This window comes from Pezoporus flaviventris, unplaced genomic scaffold (assembly GCF_033815535.1).
Source record: "Pezoporus flaviventris isolate CSIRO_AGI_PZ_B2104156 unplaced genomic scaffold, CSIRO_AGI_Pfla_v1 ptg000096l, whole genome shotgun sequence".
NCBI lineage: Eukaryota > Metazoa > Chordata > Aves > Psittaciformes > Psittacidae > Pezoporus > Pezoporus flaviventris.
This window is the reverse complement of record NW_026892644.1, coordinates 808,212-817,049: the sequence shown is the minus strand read 5'-3', so window position 1 is coordinate 817,049 and position 8,838 is coordinate 808,212.

The following is an 8,838-nucleotide window of genomic DNA, read 5'->3' as shown; positions in this document are numbered from 1 at the left end:
AGAAGAGAAGGCTGTGTGGAGACCTCATAGCAACCTTCCAGTATCTGAAGGGGGCCTATAGGGATGCTGGGGAGGGACTCATCATTAGGGACTGTAGTGACAGGACAAGGGGTAATGGGTTCAAACTTAAACAGGGGAAGTTTAGATTGGATATAAGGAGGAAATTCTTTCCTGTTAGGGTGGTGAGGCACTGGCATGGGTTGCCCAGGGAGGTTGTGAATGCTCCATCCCTGGCAGTGTTCAAGGCCAGGTTGGATGAAGCCTTGGGTGACATGGTTTAGTGTGAGGTGTCCCTTCCCATGGTAGGTGGGTTGGAACTAGATGATCTTAAGGTCCTTTCCAACCCGAACTATTCTATGATTCTATGATTCTATAACAACAAGTTTATGCAGAAAATTCTCTGAAAATTCTATTATTAAAAGATCAAAGAAAAGTCAGGTTACTTATGTCAAGCAGTTGAATTCTTACTATCCAGGGGCTGCAAATTGCTTTATAGATACCAAACCAGCTGGTTTTCTACATTGCCTAAGTCTGGCAATGCTTGAATGAAAAACATTCTGTGTAACCTCTTACAAATTAATAGAATTACAAAAGAAAAGTATCTCCAGCCCATCAGCTTGCCTGTTGACTGCACTTTGATTAACCTCAGGTTCTTTCTTTTTTTTTAGTATCTATTTTCAAAGGTTTCTGGTCAAGGAACAGGACAAGGGGGAACCACATTTCTGGGAAATGAGTTAATAAAACAAGTACTAGGCCCAGTTGTGGGCTCTAAAAATGCAGGCACAGATCTGAGGTTGACTGTAATTTTCTCTCAAAATAACTACAACCTTGTCAGAAGTCTTCTACGTTGCTGCTGCCATCACAGCAGCTTATTGCAGGAGAGGTGCTGAGGACAACCCCTGAACCCTCACTGTGTGCTTCTGCTATAACAACTAGTTTGTTGGTGGGAGAGATGGTTTGTATTAATTGATAGGGCACGATACAGTAGAGATACATTTAAGAGAAGACAGGCAGACATTTCTCAGGGTCGTTCAGAGCACCGGACATGTATTTGGCTAATGCCATTAGAAACATTGTCCTCCAACCCAAACAGCAATGTATATCAAGCACAATGCATGGCAGAAGCAAAGCAGGGAGGTGCATGAGAACCATGAATCAATTTAGTTAGGATGCTGAGTGGCCTTTCACAATCTTTGCGTGAAACAAACAATTTTAAATGTTCTTACATTAAAAATCCTTTTTTTTTATACTTGAGCATTAGGCAGGTGCACTGAAACACTTAATCTCTTGTTTTGCCATCCATTTGTCTGGCTGGATTAAGAACAAATGGGGAATCATTAGGTGGCCAGTTTGGATCTTTCTGTAGGGGGGTTTACAAGCTGTGTTTGAACACTAGGGGGCAACAACAGTAAATAGAATTGACAAATTTGGAGGGTGCCAATTTAAAAATGTTTTATTTAGCTTGGCCTGAAACTTCCCAATCAATGGCTGTTTCACTGCAAAAATGTTTTATAGGAAAGCTGTTTTGTTTACTGGAAGCTTCTGGGTGGAGGATGATATAGACACACTTTTAAAACTTGTTACTAGACCATATAGTGGTAGTGAACAGTTGTAGAAACAAAACTAAGCGTATTCTCTTATCTACTTTTATAATATGAAATCAGATTGCATTATTAGTTCCATACTGGCATTGCCAGTTAATGGACAGGAGAGAGATATTTCCCATCATCATTCTTTCAATGGTGATGCTTAATTGCATTTATTTTTGAAGCTTTTTTTTTTTTTGTCTGGATAATACGCTTGTATTACGAAACAGAAAGGAGTGAGATACAGTAACTGTTAAAAATCCATTCAGTTTGCTATTGCTTTTCAATATCCTTTATCTAAAACTTGTGTGCGCCCTTCTCTTTTTCCATTGACATCTCCTATGGTCTTAACTGTGCACCACACATTTAAGTGGATCATTAGCCATCACAATATGATGACAACCTGTGCACTTGGGGTGGCTCTTTCTGAAGGTAACAGCTACATTATGGCATGAGGCCAAAAGCTGTCTAACTTTAATCACCTGGAGAGTGTAATAAATGCTTGTTTTCATGTTGTTGCTTTAAAGTGCTGAGGAAACATAAGGTGTGTAAATGCAGACTGTTGTGAACAAAACTATTTTGTGGAACTGTAGTACAGAAAGCCCAAATTTATAACCACTGCAAACAATCATAAAGTAGTAAATTGCAGATCTCTTTGAGATGGATGAGAAGAGCACACAGTCCCTACCTCAAAGGGCTGCAAACTCAGTATAGTGTGTTCTCTTCAAATAGCGCTTCAGATTACTGTAATTCCTGTAGGAGCAGGAAATGCTTATATCAGGATTCTTTCCAGTAAATTACAAACTAACTAACAGAACCAAACAAAACCGAAACAAACTAAACAAAAGAGAATGACATGAGAAGTCAGTTCCAAAACTGAATCTTATTTTCTTTCCTCCTACAAAACCATCTTAGTGGATTTGAATGTGATGACGCCATTAGATAGTGCTTTGATCTCCCCATCCCACACTCCATACTGACACAAACACAGTTTAAAGTGCTATTATTGCAGCCAACAGTTTCCACCTTTTCATTTAGAGCAGCTATATTTAGCTCCCTGTCACACTCCTGAAACTGGCCTAGGCTACTGGGCCCTTCCCATGCATTACTCATTTTCTTATATAGGCAATACACTTCTCTGCCTCCCCATTCACTGATAGTTATGGGATAGCTGCATTCCCCCCATGTACCGAGGAAGGTACATGCTATTCCCTGATGCTTTACCAGCCTCTTGATGGGTAGGTCTCCTGAAGGACTGGGATATATTGAAAAGTTATTTTCATCTTCAGGAAGCGTACACTTAATATTTTTCCTCTAGGTCTCTATACTTCTTGAGGATATCAAAGTGCAAAGCACAAAACTGATGCTCTTTGTTCTCTGCGTGTTTGTTAGATATTATAAAAAATGAATAAATGTATTTTTAAGTTTCAGTACAACTATGCTCGATCACTGTTTCCCATACGTTGGCTCACTTCATGAGGAAAAAGCAACAGGTTGTGCATTAACTTCTGTTCTGTTACAGCTGGGGTCCATGGCCTTGCACAGCAGCAAGTCACCGTGCTGGCAAGTGACACACCGGTTCTTGTACCTGCTCAGCTGCCAGCTGCCACCTGCGTTCCAGCTGGGAACATAGAAGTAGGCTTGAAAGGCGAATTCAAAAGATGACTCTTGCATCTGGGGTAAAGTTTGTAACTTTAACTTTTTAACCCTGATTTTTTTTTTTTCTTTAGTTATTTTTCACCTGACAATGTTCATTAAGCCCTAATTAGAATGATCTTGGTTGCAGGTCTCTTAATGGACCTGGTAGAGCAAGATAGGTCATTCCAGGAAAGACTTTGCATACTTCTCATTTGGCTTTTCACCTAAAATTTAACAAATTTTATTTCAATCTTTAACTCAGCTCAACTTGTATTTATTTTGCCCTATTACCATCAGCTGTGACAACTCAGTACCTTTCCTCCACCTTCTTTTTCCACAGAACTGTTTCATTGTCTATCCAATGTTGTTCAAAAGTGGAAGATTTGCAGAGGGAAAGAAAATGGGAACTTGCATTTGCTAGGCTGTGTTTTGCTTTATTTTTCAGATAGTCCTGTTTAAAACTGAAACACTACTTTAAACTTGAATTTTGATGTTCTGAACTTTCTTTTGAAATGATATCTATATAGCAAAATAATTACTCGGTGATCCATATGTCTCCCATATCAATACAGACTAAGTAACGCATTGATAGAGAGCAGCCCTGCAGAGAAGGATCTGAGAATACTGGTAGATGAAAAATTAAGACATGATACAGTAATCTGCCCTTGCAGCCCAGAAAGCCAACTGTATCCTGGGCTGCATCAAAAGGAGCATGACCAGAAGGCTGATGGAGAGGATTCTCCCTCTCTACTCTGCTTTCATGAGACCCTATCTGCAGTCCTACATCCAGCTCTGGGACACAACACAAGAGGAACGTGGAACTGCTCAAGATTCCAGCACCTAAAGGGGTCTACAAGAAATCTGGTGAGGGACTTTTTATAGGGGTGTGTAGTGACAGGACAAGGGGGAATAGCTTTAAACTGACAGAGGGGAGATTTAGATTACACATTGGGATGAAATTTTTCACTATGAGGTTGGTGAGGCCCTGGCATGGGTTGCCCAGAGAAGCTGTGGCTGCCCCATCCCTGGCAGTGTTCAAGGCCAGGCTGGACAGGGCTTTGAGCAACCTGGTCTAGTGGAAGGTGTCCCTGCCCAGGGGGTTGAATCTGGATGATCTTTAAGGTCCTTTCCAACCCAAACCGTACTGTGATTCTATGGTTTTAGGCTCTTAACTGAGGGGTAGTACACACAGTGGGAGCAACAACTAAACAACTGGTATATACAATGCTCTGCAAACATTTTTTTTTCTCCTATCTTTAAGTGGTTTGGGTTTATCGCTCCCATTTTTTTATTTTTAATATAGTGACTGTAACACCTTTTGATATACTGAATTAATGATTTCCTGCCACAGTGTACCATTGGATGCACATATGCTCAATAATGTTTTGTTCAGTTAAAGTGCCAGGATTCCTAAACCACAACTGAATATAGGACGCTAAATCATAATTTCTTTCAACACTTACAGCTGTGTTTTATCTTAAAGAAAAAAAAAACAACCACCCCAGTTTGTGGAAAATAGCATTTTAGATGTATTGTTCAAAGAAAAGATTTCTTAATATGCCAAGATTAAACGGGGACTTTGTTCTGTGTAAGCTCTTTCAGATCATTCTAAAGGTATTAGATTTTTCACAATTGTAATAAGGAAAAAAATTAGTAGAAGTTGCATTAACGGCAAAGCTCCGACACTGAAAAAGGCATTGGAAGAAGCTTTATGAGTCAGGGCTATTCAGACACAATTCCCTTTTATTTGAAGATCCATGTGACCAAATACTGTTTTTGTGGCTTTGACTGCGGAGGGGGTGGAAGAAGGCAGGATGAGGAATGGATTGGATAGCCTCACTCTAATCACTTTTTTCTTAAGAGGAGAAAATATAATTTAATTATTCCAAAATGGAATATGACCATCCTTCAACAATATCTTTATAGTGGGCATAACTGTTTTAACAAATATATTTGAGGAGTGTGTCTGTCTTTCTCTGTGTTTTCCTTTGTCACTTAATCTACATTTAGTTGCCAGCTGTACTGGAAGAGTCTTTATCAAAGTCCATACTGTAAGGAAATTATTCAAGGAACTAATGCAGATGAAAAAGCAGCAAATGAGACTTCAAATATATATAATGGCCTCTTCTATCCCCTCATTGCATGAAGAATAAGTCACAGGCCATAAGCCACGGAAACCTTTATATATGGAGTTAGTGCAAGCTTAAGGACCCACATTCATTCCCGCTCTAACAGGGAATGAAATCAATGGGAGACACTTTAGCTCATGGCTGGGGTGAATATGCACTGAGCTTTTTGCTGTCCTGTGTCTGTATTTGAAACATCTTTTGTGGAAACACAGGTGGTTACAGCATTCCCTGCGTGTAACTTAACTTACATAGTGCTTAGTGCTCCTGCCAGTTGATAGTGGAGTGGGAGGGAGAATCTGGCCCTCAGTTTCCACTACAGCCATTCCCTCCAAGTCCTATAGCTTTGGTGCAAAGATCACCATGTTTTTAATAAAACAGGAATTTGTTAACTGAATTACTGGCAAGGCCTGTTAAAGCCAGGACAGACTATATAATCAGCCACTGTTGATTATCTTGGGATTTTACTGGTTGAGAAGTGAACAAGGACTAATTCAAACTATTGCCTCCATTGTAATTAGCTGATTTAATGATAAATTGATTTTATGATTCTGAAATAAGCTGGGAATTTATATATGTCCTGCATGCTACCTTTCCAGGCCTTGAAGCACACTTGCCACAGTGAAACATAAAACACACCTAATGGAGTGTAATAGTTCCAAACTGTCAGAGGCACTGCTTGTCTCTGAGAAATGATAATTTAATAAAAATGTTACCAATAATTTGCCTCCATCCTTATTTTTAATGACTACCTAAAAAGCAATTAAGAGGGTAAAAAAAAAAAAAAAAATTTGGGTTTTCCTTAAAATAAAGACCTGTCCCAACATCTTGCATTTGTGTGGCTTTATCTTACAAATCTCTTAAAAACTAGAAGCGCTTCATGAAACATCGCAGATATTAAACCTAAAAATTAACCATCAGAGGGCACTCTTTTCCGCTCTGAGGAACTCCTAGTGCTTATTCAGCTTATTTTGAGAATTTACCTAACAGCTAATAAAAATCCCACCCCTGTAGAGGTATCACGGTTGATGGTCTATAGCCATATTCTTTGAGGTGCTTAGTGTTTTGGCTGAATTGCAGACTAATATGTATATGAATATAAAGTATAAATATGGGCGTGGACATACAAATCTGAATCTTCCTCACAGACTTTGAACTAGAGAGGGATGAGTCTCTTTACTTGCCATAAACTGTACTTCCATGGTACAGCACTTTAGCCCAGAAGTGGCTATTTCAAGTTGCAAATGAGCTCTTTCCTATGCACAGTTGGTGTGTCACACCGTGTGCACTACATAAAGATTGAAAAGTGTTGCAGGAAAGATTGCTAATTAGTGTGACACAGTGACTTACCTTGCTTGACCAGAGGCATAAATTCTAGTCATTAATCCCTGTGACTAAAGAGTGCAAGCAAATGTACAATGCTTTACCAGTAAATAATTTTTAGACTTCAAAGACTGCAGTGCAAAGCAAAACTGTTAAATATTATGGATGCATATTGCAAAACACTGAACTCCATGAAAGGGATTTGAAAAGAAAATATTCTTAAATTGTTGTTGCTTAAAAGGCACGCACATTATGGTTAATAGAGCCCAGATGCTGACTGGGTTTGAAAATTTGAGCAAACTAAAACAAAATAGTGTTTTCATGTCTGTCAGCCTGAAATGTGAGCTCTTTTAAAAGGATGTTTCCTCTGTATCAACCTAGCATTAAAGTACTTTACAAATTTTAGAGCTGTAACTTTCTCAAATTTGATATTTCTGTAATTTGGCTTTGAAATGTAGCCATGGCTGAATATTCCTAAGAAAAGTCCTGGACTTGCCCTGTGGTCTGGTGGGCAGTGCCAAATTAAAATCAGAATCCTGCATGGTTCACACTGAAAACACAACTGCTGAAGAAGTGTATCCTTAGGCAGTGCTGTTTTCAACTCCCTGGGAGATGGAAAAGGAGAAAAGAGGTAGTAGGTAGACAGCCTGACCCTGAATGCACCATCAGCAGGAGTCCAAACACTTCTCCAAAGGCGTAAAGAAAATGCCCAAGCCTTCCAGGTCATCTTATTTCATACTTTCCCTTGGGGATATCAATGAATTCCTGTTGGACTAGCTCGCCTGTATGGGCTGCTGAACCTAATCACCTTCTCCTCTGTGAAGATTTTGTTGTAAGGATTCTTTTTTAGCCACAAAGAAATGCAGTTCTCATCCTGGGTACCAGGCAACCTCTTCTGGTAGAGGAGATGGAAAAGAAAGGATGGGTATTATACTAAATGGGGAGGGGGGAATAAGGTAGTACTGAAATGTAAGAAGAAGAAACAACTCTGTATCTGATAAAAAAAAAAAAAAGGGGATTTGATGGGGTGTTTGCCACAACAGTACCAGGAGTGCTAGATATTGTTGTAGTATGACAGACTGTGGGGAACCTGCAGAATGACTGCAAAACCAAGTAAAGCCTCATGGCCTGGAGAAAATTTCTGGGCTAGAGACATCACTATCAGTCCAGGAAAATCTGCTTGGAAGCTACCTATGTCCCAGTGAAAAGGTGCAGTTCATACAGTATGGAAGTAAAAGGGCCCGGGGAGACCTCATAGCAGCCTCTCAGTACCTAAAGGGGGCCAATGGGCCTTTGTACAAGGGCATGTAGTGACAGGACAAGGGGAAGTGGTTTTTAACTGAAAGAGGGGAGATTTAGATCTGATACTAGGAAGAAATTCTTCCATGTGAACGTGGTGAGGCACTGGCACAGGTTGCCCAGAGAAGCTGTGGCTGCCCCATCCCTGGCAGTGTTCAAGGTCAGGTTGGATGGGGCTTGGAGCAACCTGGTCTAGTGGTAGGTGTCCCTGCCCGTGGCAGGGGGGTGGAACTGGATGAGCTTTAAAGTCCCTTCCAAACCAAACCATTCTGTAATTGTATGAGTCTATGATAAAAGGAAGGGGAAAAGTATGTCTGGTTGTTATTGAACTTTAGGAAGGAAGAGATGATCTGGTACTCTATCACTGAAGGAGGAACACCATGGTAAACCCACTGCACTCTTGGAAAAGGATAAACCTCATCAGGTACACCTCTCACATGAGCTGACCTTATGTTGGGGAAGATGAAGCATTTTTTGACAAAGCATTTTTCTTTATAAACCGTATGACCTAGGCAAAGTGCCAAGGAGATGATACCACAAGTCAGGGTGTTCTATTTTATCTGTGAAGTGGTTATATCAGGTATCAGTGGTGAAGTCATCACTATGTCATGTCCAGTTCCCCAAGCTACTGTGCTGCAGACTTTCCTGCTGGGGGCAAGAGAAGACTTGAGCCCGAGTTTCAGTATGAAACCTTGTCCCTTTTGAAGTCAGTGAGAATTCTGCCATTGCCTCCAGAGGGACCAGGATTTCACCACACTGTGCCCATTAGTTCTTGGTGAGACATTCAGCAAGACAGCTAATTATGATATTGGCTTCTGTGATGTGGGCAGCCACAAATTCATTTTCTGAGCAGCCATCTTCTCCTA